The sequence below is a fragment of the Bos grunniens genome, chromosome 1 (genome assembly GCF_055505025.1).
Source record: "Bos grunniens cultivar Pamir isolate PY7600 chromosome 1, Bosgru_T2T1.0, whole genome shotgun sequence".
In the NCBI taxonomy this organism is placed as follows: domain Eukaryota; kingdom Metazoa; phylum Chordata; class Mammalia; order Artiodactyla; family Bovidae; genus Bos; species Bos grunniens.
The window spans coordinates 22,320,835-22,341,442 of NC_141165.1; the positions used below are offsets into that span (position 1 = coordinate 22,320,835).

Here is a 20,608-nt window from a genome sequence, read left to right on the forward strand (position 1 = left end):
AGAGAGGACCTATCCCATGTCCGAGGTCAGGGGCAGTGCCCGAGAGGAGCAACCCCATGTACAAGGAGCGGTGGCTGTGCGGGCGCAGGAGGACCTAGAGGAGCTACTCCACGTTCAAGGTCAGGAGGGGCGGCGGTGAGGAGATACCCCTCATCCAAGGTAAGGAGCAGCAGCTGCGCTTTGCTGGAGCATCCGTGAAGAGATACACCACATCCAAGGTAAGAGAAACCCAAGTAAGACAGTAGGTGTTGCAAGAGGGCATCAGCAGGCAGACACACTGAAACCATTAGCACAGAAAACTAGTCAATCTAATCACACTAGGACCAGAACCTTGTCTAACTCAATGAAACTAAGCCATGCCGTGTGGGGCCACCCAAGACGGGAGGGTCATGGTGGAGAAGTCTGACAGAATGTGGTCCACTGGAGAAGGGAATGGCAAACCACTTCAGTATTCTTGCCTTGAGAACCCCATGAACAGTATGAAAAGGCAAAATGGTAAGATACTGAAAGACAAACTCCCCAGGTCAGTAGGTGCCCAATATGCTACTGGAGATCAGTGGAGAAATAACTCCAGAAAGAATGAAGGGATGGAGCCAAAGCAAAAACAATACCCAGCTGTGGATGTGACTGGTGATAGAAGCAAGGTCCAATGCTGTAAAGAGCAATATTGCGTAGGAACCTGGAATGTCAGGTCCATGAATCAAGGCAAATTGGAAGTGGTCAAACAGGAGATGGCAAGAGTGAACGTTGACATTCTAGGAATCAGCAAACTAAAATGGACTGGAATGGGTGAATATAACTAGATGACCATTATATCTACTGTGGGCAGAAATCCCTTAGAAGAAATGGAGTAGCCATCATGGTCAACAAATGAGTCCGAAATGCAGTACTTGGACGCAATCTCAAAAAAGACAGAATGATCTCTGTTCGTTTCCAAGGCAAACCATTCAATATCACAGTAATCCAAGCCTATGCCCCAACCAGTAACACTGAAGAAGCTGAGGTTGAACGGTTCTATGAAGACCTACAAGACCTTTTAGAATTAACACCCAAAAAAGATATCCTTTTCATTATAGGGGACTGGAATGCAAAAGTAGGAAGTCAAGAAACACCTGGAGTAACAGGCAAATATGGCCTTGGAATACAGAATTAAGCAGGGCAAAGGCTAATAGAATTTTGCCAAGAGAACGCACTGGTCATAGCAAACACCCTCTTCCAAGCACAGCATATCAGGTAGCAACTTAGATAAGAAAGGGAGTGGATTTTGGAATTCTTGAACCCCTGAAGGTCTGGCCAACTGCTCAGAGTTTAAGGAAATCCTATGACTCACAAAGTGAAACAAACAGAACTGTACAAAGATTAATATAAAACCAGAGCTGCATTTTTGTGTGCAGACTAATATCAGTTTGTGGCCTGGGTTTATATGCAGGAGCCCTTGAAATTGCAACTTGAAGTCTCACTGGTGGAGTGGACACACTGACTGGGATCTTTTCCCAACTGGGACTCCAGACTGTTGTTACTCAGGAATTCCAAGCACCCTGTTTAAGTTTGGACGTCAGTGAGCTCAATTTGGTGATGTATGTGCTATTACTCTTCTCTATTGTTTCTCTTTTCTTTTAATGGTAGTATATTGACATTAAGTTAAATTTTGTTGTTCAGTCACTGTCATGTCTGAATCTTTATGACCCCATGGACTGCAGCAGACCAGGCTCCCCTGTCCTTCACTATCCCCCGGAGTTTCCTCAGATTCTTGTGCATTGAGTTGGTGATGCTGTCTAACCATCTCATCCTCTGCCACTCCCTTCTTCTTTTGCCTTCAATCTTTCCCACCATCAGGGTCTTTTCCAATGAGTTGGCTCTTTGCATCAGGTGGCCAAAGTACTGGAGCTTCAGTTTCAGCAACAGTCCTTCCAATGAATATTCAGGGTTGATGTCCTTTAGGATTGACTGCTTTGATTTCCTTATAGTCCAAGAGACTCTCAGGAGTCTTCTCCAACACCATTTGAAAGTGTCAATTCTTCAGCACTCAGCCTTCTTTATGGTTCAGCTCTCACATCCATACATGACTACTAGAAAAACCATAGCTTTGACTACATGGACATTTGTTGGCAAAGTGATGTCTATGTTTTTCAATATATTGTCTATGTTTGTCATAGCTTTCCTTCCAAGGAGCAAGTGCCTTTTAATTTCATGGCTGCAGTCACCATCTGCGGTGATTTTGGAGCCCAAGAAAATAAAATCTGTCACTGCTTCCACTTTTTCCCCTTTTATCTACCATGAAGTGATAAGACCCAGATGCCATTATCTTAGTTTTTTTTTAAAATACTGAGATACAGTCATATCTTCTTATCTTTTCATACTGTTCATGAGGTTCTTGTTATACTGAAGAGGGTTGCCATTTCCTCCTCCAGTGGACGATGTTTTGTCACAACTTTTCACTATGATTTGTCTGTATTGGATGGCCCAGCATGGCATGGCTCATAGCTTCTTTGAGTTATTCAAGCCCCTTAGCCACAACAGAGCTGTGATCCATGAAGGGGTAAATTAAATAATCCTCAATTAAATATTGAAATTGTTTATTTGTGTGTGACAAGTGGTTTCTTTTGTTAACAAATCCTTTGATCCTGGACTGAAAGTAAAAGTTTCAGTAAAACATAAATTAGTGTTGTGAGCAGGATTCATGAAACAAAACACCACTCTTTAAGAAAAAAAGAGGTTAGGATGAATGCAACTTTTATTCTTGAACTGGGAGATTAGCCTTACTGCTCATTAGCTACTAAATGGGGCATATCCACTGAATTGTGTGAGAAATGGAACCTCAAATTAAAGGGGTCAAACCTTTAGAAGTTAATGTTTGTGGCTCACGTGAATTGGGAAAGTAGAAGAATGTACCAAGCTGGGTCAGAGAGGCTAGATCCTCCTCTCCGCCTACCACAAGTGTGCACACACGTGCGAAGTTGCCTCAGTGTCTGACTCTTTGTGACCCTATGTACTATAGCCTGCCAGGCTCCTATGTCCTTGGATTCGCCAGACAAGAATACTTCGGGGTGTTGCCATGCCCTCCTCCACAGAATCTTCCTGATGGATTGAGCTCATGGCTCTTGTGTCTCCTGCACTGGCAGATGGGTTCTTTACCACTAGTGCCACCTGGGAAGCCCATAGAGAGATTTCAACCTAAGGTTAAACAAAAGATAATATAATTTTGAAACTCCCCAGACAAAAAGGAGGCTCAAAAATATATAAGGCTATCTGGTTTCTGGTGACAACATATTTCACATTTGGGCCAGATACTGAGTCCACTTGACAAAGTAACTTGATGTGAAGAAACTTTTAAGGAGAGAAAATGTAAATGAGATAAGAGTTTTAAGATAAACACTATTAAGAATTATTACGCTTGAGTAATGCCTATCTAAAACAGTTTCTCCAGATTTTGGTAACTTGAATTTCTAGGGTTGTGCTAAATTAAGTTAAATGATGGAACTTTATTAAATAACTAAGCCACTTCTAAGTGGACAGCAAGGAGATCAAAACAGTCAATCCTAAAGGAAATCAACCCTGAATATTCATTGGAAGGACTGATGCTGAAGCTGAAACTCCGGTACTTTGGCCACCTGATGCAAAGAGCCAACTCATTGGAAAAGATCCTAATGCTGAGAAAGATTGAGGGCAGGAGAAGGGGTCAACAGAGGATGAGATAGTTGAATGGCATCATCTACTCAATGGACATGAGTTTGAGCAAACTCCAGTAGATAAAGAAGGACAAGGAAGCCTGGCATGCTGCCATGCATGGGGTAGCAAAGAGTCGGACACAACTGAGTGAATGAACAACAACAAAATAAAATAAGATGCTAAAACTAAACACAGGCTTCCTCTTACAGAGAAACTAAAGATATTTTGGACTATTAATGAATATGTTTGGTGCTATCCTGAGATGTTCTCTGTAAGAAAGTAAATATTTGCAGAACTTATCACTGGTACTTATGTTCACCAACATAGAGAATGCTAATAAAAGGACAGTTCCTGGTTGCCTAAGGAAAGTGGAATGTGTGTTTTTAATAAAGAAGTTATGAGGAATGGAATTGCATTTTGTTAAGGGAAAAGGAAGTAGGTCTGACATACAGGTATCCATTTCTGAATGGGAAAATAAAGTTTTGTGATACAAAAATGAGAAGAAAGGTTTGTGGAAGATGGACTCTGAGAAAAGAGTTTCATACATGGTACAGGTTTTCTTGAGATGTTGAACTGCCTTTAATAACAGATTTTATGTTTCTTTACTTTTTAAGTGATCTGTTCTATACTTACCTTTGAAATCCTTTATTGTTAATTTGGCTGAATGAATAACTATTGTTTCATAATGACCTATGATTTTATCTCACTGAATATTCTAAACCTTTTGATACTTTTGAAGAACTTCCTAAAATCAGATTCTAATTAAGTTCTTTTGACCTCTAGCTAATTTTGAGGTAATTCAGAGGGCCTCTGAGGCATCCCAAAGAAAGATATTAAACTAATGTTACTTGGTATGTTAAAGATTTATTACAAGAATAAATCTCCTCGGATTATATTGTATGGTAAATTTTACTAATATAGCTATTTTAGAAATTATACATAATTCATAAAGATCTGATATGTCATGATAAAATGTTGTCAGTCATAATTCTAGTTACTATCTTAAAGTGTTATGTGTCACAGCAGTAATCAAGTTACTTTATCAATTGCACTGTAATGAGATTTTAAATATGCCTTTTTAAGCCTTTCTGTCATTATAGAAACCTATGGTTTCACTCTGATGCCTTTGCAAAAGTACTACCTCTTCAAGAGAGGACTTTTTAAGATTAAATTACAATCAACTAGATAAATAAATTTGTTATTTACAGTAAGTTTGTGTCAGACTAGAATTTGGTTTTTCTCTCTGTTAAGAGAACAAGATTTTCTTGGAATGTGGATTTTGATAACAGACTATGTAAATTTGTTTGCGTTTAAGTGATTTACATTTGTTCTTAAAATCTTTTGTTACTTTGGTAAATAAATATTATTTCACATGATCTATGAAGGTCGTGGGCACACACTGTTGTTATTGTTCAGTGTGTTCTACTCTCTGTGACTCCATGGACTGTAGAACACTAAGCTCCTCTGTGTTCCATTATCTCCCAGAGTTGCTCAAATTCATGTCCATTGAGTCGGTGATGCTGTCTAATCATCTCATCTTCTGTTGCCCCCTTCTCTTTTTGCCTTCAATCATTCCTAGCCTCAGGGTCTTTCCAATGAATTGACACTTTACATCAGGCTGCCAAAGTATTGGAGCTTCAACAACAGTCCTTGAAATTAATATTCTGGGTTTATTTATTTTAGGATTGACTCATTTGATCTCCTAATAGTGAAGGGACTCTCCAGAGTCTTCTCCAGCAACACATTTTGAAAGCCTCAATTTGGTGCTCAGTCTTCTTTATGGTCCAACTCACATCCATACATGACTACTGGGAAAACCATAACTTTGACTATACACACCTTTGTCAGTAAAGTGATGTTTCTGATTTTTAATATGCTGTCTAGGTATGTCATAGCTTTCCTTCCAAGGAGCAAGCATCTTTTAATTTCACGGCTGCAGTCACTGTCCACACTGATTTTTGGAGCTCAAGAAAATAAAATCTGTCACTACTTCCACTTTCCCCTTTTCTCTTTGCCACGAAGTGAAGGGACTGGATGCCATGAGCTTAGCTTTTTTAATGTTGAGTGTCAAAGCCACCTTTTTCATTCTCCTCTTTCACATTCATCAAGAGGCTCTTTAGTTCCTCTTCACTTTTTTCCATTACAGTGGTATCATTTGCACATCTGAAGATGTTGATATTTCTCCCAACAATCTTGATTCCAGCTTATGATTGATCCAGCATGGCATCTGCATGAGGTACTCTGCACATAAGTTAAATAAGCAGAGTGACCATATACAGCCTTGACGTAGTCCTTTTCCAGTTTTGAACCAGTCTGCTGTTCCATATCCAGTTCTAATTGGTGCTTCTTGACCTGAATACAGGTTTCTTAGGAGGCAGGTCAAGTAGTCTTTAAGAATTTTCCACAGTTTGTTGTGAGCCACACAACTACTGGGGGCTTCCCTGGTAGCTCAGCTGGTAAAGAATCTGCCTGCAATGCAGGGTTCAACCCCTGAATTGGGAAGATCCTTTGGAGAAGGGAAAGGCTACCCACTCCAGTGTGCTGGCCTGGAGAATTCCACGGACTGTACAGAAAGAGTCAGACAGGACTGACAAAGAGTCAGACATGGCTGAGTAACTTTCACTTTCACTTTTCACACAGTCAAAGGCTTTAGTGTAGTCAATGAAACAGAAGTAGATGTTTGTCTGGAATTCCCTTACTTTCTCTACGATCCATTGAATGTTGGCAATTTGATCTCTGGTTCCTCTGCCTTTTCTAAATCCAGTTTGTACATTTGGAAGTTCTGGGCTCACACACCGCTGAAGGCTAGCTTGAAGGATTTTGAGCATAACTGTGCTGGCATGTGAAATAAAGGCAACTGTATGGTTGTTGGAATATCTTTGGCATTGCCCTTCTTTGGGACTGGAATGAAAACTTACATTTTCCAGTCCTGTAGCCACTGCCAAGTTTTCCAAATTTGCTGACGTATAGAGTGTAGCACTTTCACAGCATCATCTTTTAGGATTTGAAAGTACACAGCTGGAACTCTGTCACCTGCACTAGCTTTGTTTGCAATAATATTTTCTACTTGACTTCATACTCCAGGATGTCTGGTTCTCAGTAAATTTCCACACCATCGTGATTATCTGGGTCATTAAGACCTTTTTTTGAATAGTTCTTCTGTGTATTCTTGCCACCTCTTCTTAATCTCTTCTGCTACTGTTAGGTCCTTGCCATTTCTGTCCTTTATTGTATCCATCCTTGCATGAAATGTTCCCTTGATATCTCCAATTTTATTGAAGAGATCTCTAGTCTTTCCCATTCTATTATTTTCCTCTATTTCTTTGCATTTTTCATTTAAGAAGACCTCTTATCTCTCCTTGCTGTTCTCTGGAACTCTGCACTGAGTAGGGTTTATCTTTCCTTTTTTCCTCTACCTTTCACTTCTCTTTTTTCCTCAGCTATTTGTAAAGCCTCCTCAGATTAGATTGCCTTTTTGCATTTCTTTTTCCTTGGGATGATTTTGGTCATTGTCTCTTATACAATGTTATGAACCTCCATCCATAATTCTTCAGGCACTCTGTCTTCCAGATCTAATCCCTTGAATCTATTTGTCACCTCTACTGTATAAGGGATTTGATTTAGGTCATACCTGAATGGCCTAGTGGCTTTCTCTACTTTCTTCAATATAAGCCTGAAATTTGCAATAACAGCCTCATAATCTGAGCCACAGTCATCTCCAGATCTTGCTTTTGCTGACTGTATAGAGCTTCTCTATCTTTGGCTGCAAAGAATATAATCAATCTGATTTTGGTATTGACCATCTGGTCATATCCATGTGTAGAGTCATCTTTTGTGTTCTTGGAAAAGGATATTTGCTATGATCAGTATGTTCTCTTCACAAAACTCTGTTAGTCTTTGCTCTGCTTTATTTTGTATTTCAAAGCCAAACTTGCCTATTATTCCAGGTATCTCTTGACTTCCTACTTTTGTATTCTAATCCCCTATGGTAAAAAAGACATCTTTTTTGGTGTTAATTCTAGAATGTCTTGTAGTTCTTAATAGAACTAGTTAACTTCAGCTTCTTTAGCATCAGTGGGGCATATACTTGGATTATTGTGATTCTGAATGTTTTGCCTTGGAAATAAACCAAAATCATTCTGTCATTTTTGAGACAGCACCCAAGTACTGCATTTCAGACTCTCTTGTTGACTATGAGGGTTCTCCACTTCTAAGGAATTCTTGCCCACAGTAGTAGATATAATGGCTATCTGAATTAAGTTCACCCATTCCCATCGATTTTAGTTCACTGATTTCTAAGATGTTAACATTCACTCTTGCTATCTCCTGCTTGACCACATCCAATACCATGATTCTTGGACCTAACATCCGGGTTCTTATGCAGTATTGTTCTCTAGAGCATTGGACTTTATTTTCACCACCAGACACATCCACAATTTAGCATCATTTCCACTTTGTGCCAATGGCTTCATTCTTTCTGGAGCTATTAGTAATTGCCCTCCACTCTTCCTCAGGAGCATATTGGACACCTTCCAGCCTGGGTGCTCATCTTTTTGTTTTTTCATACTGTTCATAGGGTTCTTGTGGTAAGAACACTAGAACGGGTTGCCACTGCATCCTCTAGTGGACCACATTCTGTCAGAACTCTTTACGTGACTCATCCATCTTGGGTGGCCCTGCACAGCATGGTTGTAGCTTCATTGAGTTATGCAAGTTCCTTCACCATGACAAGGCTATGATCCATGAATGGGGATAGTGCCTTACTATTATGTTTTATTGCTAAAAAGCTTAACTGAATTATTCTAAAGCGTATCCCAATAATCTATCTTTGGATGGAGATCACATACCCCGTGAGCTAAACCAAGGGACATAAAATTGCATGTGGTCTCTAAGTGTATTGCATGCTAATTGGAGTTTATGGCAAAAACAGCAAGGCAAAAGAGTGCCTTTGGGCTTCTGGAGTAGGAAATTTCCAGAGGCTGGAAGAAATTGCACTATCTTGAAAAAGAATTATTGGCTTATTATTAGGCTTTGATTGATATGGAGCAATTGACTACAGATCATAATTTAATATTAAAACCTCAAGTGCCAGTCATGCAATGGGTACAAAGTTCACCCCAAACCTACAGAAATGGGCAAGCCCAGGAGTCCAGCATAATGAAATGGAAATGGTATATTCAGGAGCAAGCCAAACCTGGGTCACTTGGGGTTGCTGCCTTACTTGAAAGGATTTCTGAAATTCTATAGAAGGCCTCAAGCAAGAGGCTGTAATTAAGCCTGAAATAATTGAGTTGTTTGTAAAGTGGGGAAAGCCCTTTGACTCTAACTGCACAAGAAAAACAGCATGCATGCTTTACTCATATAGGGTCACTCGCTATTGGAAAGCAGTGGCATTTAATCTGATCACTACTGAATTGCTGACAATGATTGGGGAAGATAAAAGTCATCAATTTGCTGAGCTATATTCTGTTTATCAGGTATTAAAGTAAGAAAATCTAACTGAATGCCATATATACATAGATTCTTGGTCAGTAGCCAATGGGTTGGCCAATTGGCTTCCCCTTTGTGTAAAGAATAATTGGCAAAGTCACTTCTAAGAGCTATGGGGAAAGGAATTATGGTTTGACATTTGGGAAATTGTTCAAACTACTAATGTTTAAGTCTTTCATGTAGATGTACACGGTGCTCCAAATTCTATGGAATGATGGCATAACTCTATTACAGATGAATAAACCCAAATCCAGGCATAAAAGTTGATTCAGACTCCAGTGACTTAAAAGGTTTGATTCTGTGGGCACACCAAAAATGTGGCCATCTGGGATAAAAAGCAACATAGAGGGCTCAAGATTGAGGTATTTCCTTAACTATGGATCTCGTTAAATATGTTATTATTCAATGTCCAATTTGTCAATATATTAAGCACAGAAGCTTACCATGTCTAGTTAAAGGACAATTGGCATGTGGCAAACTGCCTGGGCAGATACGGAAAACTGACTACATTGGTCCATTAACTCTAGATAAAAGGAAATCACTGCAGATGGTGACTGCAGCCATGAAATTAAAAGACGCTTACTCCTTGGAAGGAAAGTTATGACCAACCTAGATAGCATATTCAAAAGCAGAGACATTACTTTGCCAACAAAGGTCCATCTAGTCAAGGCTATGGTTTTTCCTGTGGTCATGTATGGCTATGAGAGTTGGACTGTGAAGAAAGCTGAACACCAAAGAATTGATGCTTTTGAACTGTGGTGTTGGAGAAGACTCTTGAGAGTCCCTTGGACTGCAAGGAGATCCAACCAATCCATCCTAAAGGAGATGAGTCTTGGGTGTTCATTGGAAGGACTGATGCTAAAGCTGAAACTCCAGTACTTTGGCCACCTCATGCGAAGAGTTGACTCATTAGAAAAGACTCTGATGCTGGGAGGGATTGAGGGCAGGAGGAGAAGGGGACGACAGAGGATGAGATGGCTGGATGGCATCATGGACTCGATGGACGTGAGTCTGAGTGAACTCCGGGAGTTGGTGATGGACAGGGAGGCCTGGTGTGCTGCGATTCATGGGGTCGCAAAGAGTTGGACATGACTAAGCAACTGATCTGATCTGATCTGATCTAAGTACTGCAGTGGATACCTATTCTGGATATTTAGTATCCCCTTTGGGAAAGTCAATCATACTGATATTACTAAAACATTGGAAATAATTAATTTGTATTATGGTGCTTCATTTCCAAATTCAGGGTAAAAATGGGTCACATTTTAAAGTAAGTTAATACAAGAGTTTGCCCAAGAACATAATATACAATGAATATTTCATATTCCTTATTATCTTCAAGCTGCTGGTTTGATTGAAAGAATAGTTTGTTTAAACAGCAATTAATTAAACTTGGAGAGAGCTCTCATAAAAATTGGAGGACTAACTTGAATGCTGCTTTCAATTTTTAAATAATAGACCTATAGGAGACTCAGAAAGCAAAGAGGAACTAGAAAACCTCTTGATGAAAGTGAAAGAGGAGAGTGAAAACCTGGCTTAAAACTCAACATTCAAAAAATGAAGATCATGGCATCCCATTCCATCACTTCATGGCAAAATAGGGAAACAGTGGAAACAGTGACAGACTATTTTCTTGGGCTCCAAAATCACTGCAGATGGTGACTGCAGCCATGAAATTAAAAGACGCTTGCTTCTTAGAAGAAACGCTATGACCAACCTAGAGAGCACATTAAAAAGTAGAGACATTAATTTGCCAACAAAGGTCCGTCCAGTCAAAGCTATAGTTTTTTCAGTACTCGTGTATGGACCATAAAGAAGGCTGAGTGTCGAAGAACTGATGGTTTTGAGCTGTGGTGTTGGAGAATACTCTTAAGAGCCCCTTGGACTGCAAGGAGATCCAACCAGTCAATTCTAAAGGAATCAATCCTAAATATTATTTGAAAGGACTGATGCTGAAGCTGAAGCTCCAATATTTTGGCTACCTAATGTGAAAAGCTGACTCATTAGAAAAGACCCTGATGATGGGAGGATTGAGGGCAGGAGAAGGGGATGACAGAGGATGAAATGGTTGGATGGCATCATGGACTCAATGGACATGAGTTTGAGCAAGTTCCAGGAGATGGTGAAAAACAGGGAAGACTGGCATGCTGCAGTACATGGGGTCACAAAGAGTCGGACATGACTGAGTGGCTGAACAACAAATAGGAGAATCAGAAACTGCTTTGATAAGAATGACTATTCCAAACTTATAGATTCATAAAATAGACTTGCATTCTGAAATAACTGAGTATTGGGAAATTAGCCCAGTAGCATTAGCTCCTTTCCAAGCTACTCCTGAGGTCACTAGACTGGATTTTTACTCTATATCTGAATGTAGACTTACTCAAAGATTGGCATGTGCTATTTCAACTGGTATTGGAATCAAAATACCTCCTGAGCACTTTGGATTAATCTAAGAATGCTCCAGGTTAACATTGAAAGGGCTCTATGTCTGTGGAGGAGTTATAGACTCAGACTAGCAAGAAGAAATTAAAGTAATTTTTAAAAATGAAGGAAAGCATGATCTTGTTATTAATAAACATAATCAAATTGCCCAATTGCTGAATTTTCCATATGTAATTGACAAAGTTCAAAAAGGTGAACTTCCTACTTTATTAACAGTTAGAGATGATGGAGGGTTTGAATCCACAAATGAAATACATGCAATCAGAGCTAAAGTTTGGGTGAAGGAACCCAATAGTCCTCCCATAACTGCTGATGTGATTTCGCAGGGAAAGGATAATACTGTATTAGTGATGATGCCTGGACAGGAAAAACTGAAATATGTGCCGTTAACACATTGTTATTCTCATGAATAGACTACTCTTGAAAGCCTGATTATAATGTAGGTTGTCATTCATGCTTCAACCTTCAAGGATATGCTACAATTAAAAGAAAAATATGAAGAAAGTTATTGGGGTGTCTTCAGCAGGAGAAACATGAGCCAGACCTGAACTCAGGTTAACATCACTGTACTGCAAACAAGCCCTGTTCTTTCTTAACTTTGACTTTCTATGGACAAAATTTATCTCTTTGCTAGATTATACAGCCCTGGTAAAGATATAGCTCAAGTCATGAACAGAAGTTTTGTGTGCCAATTTCACGTGTTACTTTAATAATTGCACCCACTTACTGATAGACTGTGACAAGATTATCAAAGGACTGTTATGTGGACCATCTTCTTGCATTTGGGGAGCCATGCTTATTGGAGAAAGAAATGGCAATCCACTCTAATATTCTTGCCTAGAAAACCCTGTGGGCAGAGGAGCCTGGTGGGCTGCTATCCATGGGGTCGCACAGAGTCAGACACGACTGAAGCGACTTAGCAGCAGCAGCAGCTTATTGGAGAACTCCACTAACTATTGTGAATAGACTAAGTCCCTAAGTCCTTTAATATGTTTTTTTTTAAGTAGCCCCTCAATTTATGTGTATTGTAACAATGATGTAGAAACTACTATGTATCAGTGAGAAACCTCTTTTTCTGGAAGTCTAGCACATGTTAATCATATATATTGAAAGGGGGTCACCTATTACTTTTCCCCCATGAGAAATTTTTATTATGGACTCAGATATTATTTCCTATCTTGTTCCTAATATTAGCTTTTCCTTAGACCTGGTGGGCTGCCGTCTATGGGGTCGCACAGAGTCGGACACGACTGACGTGACTTTGCAGCAGCAGCAGCAGAACTGTTAAGTAAAATTTTGCAAGGAACCAAAGAGTTATAAAATTTCATGGATAAACATAATTGTACTTGATAGAACATTCCACTGTTATTACTATCACCACCAATAAGTTAATGGATGTAGGAGTTGATGTTCAAAAACATACTTCTCATTCATGGGGGACTTTTTCTTGCCTAAATTCCCTACTGCTCAAAAATTGCTTTCTGCATTGTTTAATCCATTACTTGTTTCTTTATTAACTATCTGCAATTGTTACTTAACTTACAGAATTAAGAAGACTTGCCTTATTCCTATATTCTTCAGCCTAAACAATCTTGAGGCCGACTGTTAAGGCAATTAAAATAAAGGCTTCAGAAGCAGGAGAGCAGGCCTCTGATCTTGCTTCTGACCGGCCTGGATACTGCCTGAATTGCATCCCTGCCTGCAAGCACAGCAAATCAGGCAGCACTTTAGATAGAAAAGGCAGTGGGTCTTGGAATTCTTGAGCACCTGGAGGTCTGGCCAACCATTTGGGGTTTAATGAAATCCTATGACTCACGATGTGAAACAAACAGCACTGTAAGACGATTACACTAAAACCAGAGCTGCATTTTTGCGCACAAACTATTAATATCAGTTTGTGGCCTGGGATCATAAGCAGGAGCCCCTGAAACTGTAATTTGAAGTCTCACCCATGGAGTGGACACACTGCCTGGGATACTTCTCAGCACTCTGTTTAAGTCTGGATGTTGGGAAGCCTAATTTGGTGATGTATTTCCCTTTTCTTTTAATGACTGCATGTTGAAATCAAGTTAAATAATCCTCTATTAAACACTGAAATTGTTTACTTATGTGTAATGAGTGGTTTATTTTGTAAAGAAATCCTTCGAACTGGAAATAAAAGTAGAATTTTTAGCAAAGCAAGATTCCACATATAAGTAATATCATATGATATTTGTTTTTCTCTGTTTGCTTAATTCACTTAGTATGATAATCTCTAGATTTGTCTGTGTTGCTACAAATGGTAATATTTCATTTCTTTGTGGCTGAGTAATATTCCATTTTATACCCCATCTTCTTTATCCATTCATCTGTCGATGGACATTTAGGTTGCTTCCATGTCTTGGCTATTCTAAATAGTGCTGCAGTGAACACTGGGGTGCATGTATCCTTTTAAATTGTGGTTTTCTCCAGATATGTGCCCAGGAATGGGATTGCAGGATCATGTGCTGTGCTCAGTCGCTTCAGTAGTGTCCTATTCTTTGTGGCCCTATGGACTGTGGCCCATCAGGCTCCTCTGTCCATGGGATTCTTCAGGCAAGAATACTGGAATAGGTTGCCATGCCCTCCTCCAGGGGATCTCCTGTCTCCTATGTCTCCTGCACTTCAGGCAGATTCTTTACCAGGATCCCTGCAGAATCATATGGTAGCTCTATTTTTGGTTTTTTAAGGAACCTCCATACTGCTCTCCAGAGTGACTAGCACCAATTTACATTCCCACCAGTAGTGTAGGAAGTTCCTTTTTCTTCACATCCTCTCCAATATTTTTTATTTGTAGACTTTTTGATGATGGCCATCTTGACCAGTGTAAGCTGTTACCACATTGTAGTTTTGATTTGTATTTCTATAATAATTAGCAATGTGAAGTATATTTTCACATGCCATTTGGCCACCTGTATGTCTTTTTTTGGAGAAATGTATATTTAGATCTTCTGCCTTTTTCATTGGATTTTTTTTATATTGAGGTATATGAGCTCTTTATATGCTTTGGAGATTAATTCATTGTTAGTCATATCATTTGCAAATATTTCTCCCATTTTTTAGGCTGTCTTTTCATTTTGTTTATGGTTTATTTTGATGTGCAAAAGCTTTTAAGTCTAACGAGGTCCCATTTGTCCATTAAAAATTTTTTTTCATTACTGTAAAGATGAATCCAAAAGATATTATTGTGATTTATGTCAAAATGTGTTCTGCCTATGTGTTCCTCTAGGAGTTGTAAAGTATCTGGCCTTACATTCAGTTCCTCAATCCTTTTGAGTTTATTTTTGTGCATGGTGTTAGAGAATGTCTTAATTTCATTCTTTTACGTATAGCTGTTCAGTTTTCCCAGCATTATTTATTGAAGACTGTCTTTTCTCCACTGTATATTTTTGCCTCTTTTGTCACAGATTAATTGCCATAGGTGCATAGGTTTATTTCTGAGGGATACCTGACTTTATGGATGAGTTTCTTGGTAAATATATGAGTGATGATTACACAGTATATTTAATGATCAAAATTCATTAAACTAAAGATTCAAGACTTGTGCACTTTGTTGCATATTAATTATAACAATTTTAAAACAAAAATAAAAATTTACTACCTTTCAATGTTTTCCCTCTACATAAAGCAGTAGGATTATATATTATGTATAGAAAAATCTATCAAACCTTCAAAGAACAGATGCTAATAACTATGAGCCTAAAAACTTGTAAACAATTTCTGGATATAACACTAAAACCAAAAAATAACAAATGTAGTAAAGTAAAATGAGAATATAGAGTAGCTGTGTTTATAAACTTACATTTAACTGTATAGTTAGAAAATCAAACCTCAGTTATATCTAAAGAATCAAAAGAACAATATGTTATTACCAAATAGAGATACCTCAGAAATTGATGGGTAGTTCGATATTAAGTGTTAAGTGTTAGGTGCTCAGTCCTGTCTGGCTCTTGGCGATCCCATAGACTGTAGCTTGCTTCTATAGCCTCTACAGTCTTCTCTGTCCATGGAATTTTCCAGGCAAGAATACTGGAGTGGGTTGCCATTTCCTAGTCCAGGAGATCTTCCCAGGGAAGATAGAATCCAGGGATCGAATCCAGGTCTCCTGCATTGCAGGCAGATTCTTTATCATCTGAGCAACTAGGGAAGCCCAGTTCAACATTAGATAATTTTAAAATAAATTTACTATATTAACAGGCTAAGAAGAAAGGGAAAATGATTGTCTTAATTGATGCTGTAAAAGCATTCTGTTGGGAGAAATATCAATAACCTCAGATATGCAGATAAAGCTTATGGCAGAAAGTGAAGAAGAACTAAAGAGCCTCTTGATGAAAGTGGAAGAGGAGAGTTAAAAAGTTGGCTTAAAACTCAACATTCAGAAAACAAAGATCATGGCATCCGGTCCCATCACTTCATGGCAAATAGATGGAGAAACAGTAGAAATATTGACAGACTTTATTTTGGGGGGCTACAAAATTACTGCACATGGTGACTGCAGCCATGAAATTAAAAGACGCTTACTCCTTGGAAGAAAAGTTATGACCAACCTAGACAGCATATTAAAACATTACTTTGCCGACAAAGGTCCATACAGTCAAAGCTATGATTTTTCTGGTAGTCATGTATGGATGTGAGTGAGAGTTGGACTATAAAGAAAGCTGAGCGCTGAAGAATTGATGCTTTTGAACTGTGGTGTTGAAGAAGACTCTTGAGAGTCCCTTGGACTACAAGGAGATCCAATCAGTCCATCCTAAAGGAAATCAGTCCTGAATATTCATTGGAAGGACTGATGTTGAAGCTGAAGCTCCAATACTTTGGCCACCTGATGCAAAGAACTGACTCCTTGGAAAAGACCCTGATGCTGGGAAAGATTGAAGGCAGGAGGAGAAGGGGAGGACAGAGGATGAGATGGTTGGATGGCATCACCTACCCAATGGACATGAGTTTGAGTAAACTCTGGGAGTTGGTGATGGACAGGGAGGCCTGGTGTGCTGCAGTCCATGGGGTTGCAAAGAGTCAGACATGACTAAGCGACTAAACTGAAGTGAACTGATTGTGCCTCTCAAAAAGCTACAGAAGACATCAGAGAAAGTGGAGAAACACTGGAAGTATTTTCATTAATATAAAAGAACAAGATACAAGGCAACTACAAATACTAAAGACTGTCCTAAAGGCTTTTTCAAAGGGAGAAAAAGATTAACGTATAAACCCAGAAAAAATAAAAAGAGACAAAATTATCTAGTTATTGGTAATATAATCATATACATAGAAAATTTCATAACATACCAATGGATAAATTTCTAGAACTAGTTAGAGGGTACAGCAAGTAACTTTCTTTTTTATACCAATAAAACCATTTTAAAACTATAATAGAAAAATTCCCATTTATTTTTTCAAAAAATCTATAAAATAGCAAGAAGAGATAAGAAAGCCTTCCTCAGCAATCAATGCAAAGAAATAGAGGAAAACAACAGAATGGGAAAGACTAGAGATCTTTTCAAGAAAATTAGAGATACCAAGGGAATATTTCATGCAAAGATGGGCTTGATAAAGGACAGAAATGGTATGGACCTAACAGAAGCAGAAGATATTAAGAAGACGTGGCAAGAATACACAAAAGAACTGTACAAAAAAGATCTTCACGACCCAGATAATCATGATGGTGTGATCACTGACCTAGAGCCAGACATCCTGGAATGTGAAGTCAAGTGGACCTTAGAAAGCATCACTACGAACAAAGCTAGTGGAGGTGATGGAATAACAGTTGAGCTGTTTCAAATCCTGAAAGATGAGGCTATGAAAGTGCTGCACTCAATATGCCAGCAAATTTGGGAAACTCAGCAGTGGCCACAGGACTGGAAAAGGTCTGTTTTCATTCCAATCCCAAAGAAAGGCAATGCCAAAGAATGCTCAAACTACCACACAATTGCACTCATCTCACATGCTAGTAAAGTAATGCTCAAAATTCTCCAAGCCAGGCTTCAGCAATACGTGAATCGTGAACTTCTGACATTCAAGCTGGTTTTAGAAAAGGCAGAGGAACCAGAGATCAAATTGCCAACATCCACTGGATCATGGAAAAAGCAAGAGAGTTCCAGAAAAATATCTATTTCTGCTTTATTGACTATGCCAAAGCCTTTGACTATATGGATCACAATAAACTGTGGAAAATTCTGAAAGAGATGGGGATACCAGATCACCTGACCTGCCTCTTGAAAAATCTGTATGCAGGTCACGAAGCAACAGTTAGAACTGGACATGGAACAGACTGGTTCCAAATAGGAAAAGGAGTACGTCAAGGCTGTATATTGTCACCCTGCTTATTTAACTTATATGCAGAGTACATCATGAGGAACGCTGGACTGGAAGAAACACAAGCTGGAATCAAGATTGCCGGGAGAAATATCAATAATCTCAGATATGCAGATGACACCACCCTTATGGCAGAAAGTGAAGAGGAACTAAAAAGCCTCTTGATGAAAGTGAAGGTTGAAAAAAGTTGAAAAAAGTGAAAAAGTTGGCTTAAAGCTCAACATTCAGAAAATGAAGATCATGGCATCCGGTCCCATCACTTCATGGGAAATAGATGGGGAAACAGTGGAAACAGTGTCAGACTTTATTTTGGGGGGCTTCAAAATCACTGCAGATGGTGACTGCAGCCATGAAATGAAAAGACGCTTACTCCTTGGAAGGAAAGTTGTGACCAACCTAGATAGCATATTCAAAAGCAGAGACATTACTTTGCCAACAAAGGTCCGTCTAGTCAAGGCTATGGTTTTTCCTGTGGTCATGTATGGATGTGAGAGTTGGACTGTGAAAAAGGCTGAGTGCCGGATAATTGATGCTTTTGAACTGTGGTGTTGGAGAAGACTCTTGAGCGTCCCTTGGACTGCAAGGAGATCCAACCAGTCCATTCTGAAGGAGATCAGCCCTGGGATTTCTTTGGAAAGAATGATGCTAAAGCTGAAATTCCAGTACTTTGGCCACCTCATGCGAAGAGTTGACTCATTGGAAAAGACTCTGATGCTGGGAGGGATCGGGGGCAGGAGGAGAAGGGGACAACAGAGGATGAGATGGCTGGATGGCATCACTGACTTGATGGACGTGAGTCTGGGTGAACTCTGGGAGTTGGTGATGGACAGGGAGGCCTGGCGTGCTGCGATTCATGGGGTCGCGAAGAGTCAGGCATGACTGAGCAACTGAACTGAACTGAACTGATAAAATTTCTATTTGCAAGTTCATAATGCATAATACATTTCGAAATGTGAAAAACCTATATGAAGCAATTTATAAAATTTTAAAAGACATAAAAATAATAGATTACAATAGAAAATATAGTGTAATGGTGGATGGGATTATTCTCTTTATTAACATGTCAGTTCACTGAAATGTAATTATTAGCTGCAGTTACAATAGAAATGCTTAAAGAGATTTTATGAGAGATTCCAAAATCCATCTGAAAGAGAAAATTACAAGAATACAGAGCCTTTACAACGCTCAGCTGGTAAAGAATCCATCTGCCATGTGGGAGACCTGGATTCAATCCCTGGGTTGGGAAGATCCCCTGGAAAAGGGAAAGGCTAGCCACTCCAGTATTGTGGCCTGGAAAATTTGATGGACTGTAGTCCATGGGATTGCAAAGAGTCAGACGCAACTGAGTGACTTTCACTTTCACTTTTTCTATATTCTTCTCTTTGCGACTCTATGGACTATACACTCCATGGAATTCTCCAAGCCAGAAAACTGGAATGGGTCACCTTTCCCTTTTCCTGGGGATCTTCCCAACCCAGGGATTAAACCCAGGTCTCCCACATGGCAGGCAGGTTCTTTACCAGCTGAGCCATAAAGGAAACCCAAAGAATACAGAAGATGACTGGAAAAGACAAGAAAAAAAAATAAGAAAGAAACGTGTCCTTTAATATAACAAAGCATACTAAAAAGCTATAGTAATCATCACAGCATGGTATTGATTCAGGTATAAACAAGTAGATAATTAAACAGAAATAAGAATACAGAATGAAATCAATGAATGTATAGGAATGAAATATATCAAAGGTTGCATTGCAAAAAAATTCTTGAAAGGACAGAATATTCAATCAATGATTTAGGAACAATTAACTCTATCATGTGGAAGGGGAAACAAAGTTGTCTTATCCCTTGACAAATATGCACTCATCTATAAAAGTTCTAGGAGAAAATTTAGGCTAATATGTTTATAATTATTAGATAAGAAGGTGTTCTTAAGACAACAATGGAAAAAAGTAATGAATTTTATTATATCAAAACAAAGAAGAAAAAATTAGTGATAATAGGGAAAGTGTTTACATATAATATATCACCTAGTAAATAATATCCAGAATATATAATGAACTACAGAGAAAAGAAGAGACAAAAGAGATAAGCCATCTGCCTAAAAAAAAAAAAAAAAATGGACAGACTACAAACTGACAATTTCCAGGAACAATTCCAGACAATTTCCAGATGGAACTAAAACTTTAATGGAAGGGAACCTTACTCTTTCATCAGGGTTATTGGTACTGAAAAGAGCATCCCAAGAGAGTGAGATAAACCTGCATTGCTGTTTTTTCCCTTCTGTCACTTGTCCCAAGACATGAATGCAACGTGGGAAGTGGGGTAACTAGAGGTCCAACATTAGTTTCCTAGCCAGAAGACCAAAATGGAGCCACAGAGAAATAAAAAGTATGTAGGAGGTTGCAGAGAAGGGGGAGCTTAAGAGAACAATCCTATGAACTTGCTTGTGAAATCCTGGGTTCACCTTTGAATTGTGTGCATGCATAGATCTAATTCTAAAGAGCATACCAAAGGAGTTGAGAACTAAACTGAGACAGACTGTGTTCTGGGAACCAAACTGACCACTAGGTGGCATACATGCAGGATAGATTGGAATAGCACCGCAAAGGTTGGAAAATGGAACTTAGTATTAAAACCACACATGGCAGAAGGCTCATTGGAACTTGCAGCCAGA

The 20,608-nt window shown here is 39.0% G+C and overlaps 1 long non-coding RNA gene across 1 annotated transcript in view; it reads left to right on the top strand.

Moving 5' to 3' along the window:
* Positions 1-1,410: 1,410 nt before the first annotated feature.
* The window catches only part of LOC147379116 (uncharacterized), a 54,817-nt gene continuing 35,619 nt past the window's right edge, over positions 1,411-20,608 (top strand). Inside the window, exon 1 of the long non-coding RNA XR_015132252.1 lies at positions 1,411-1,577. This is a non-coding gene — a long non-coding RNA (uncharacterized LOC147379116). The remainder of the gene's footprint in view (positions 1,578-20,608) is intronic.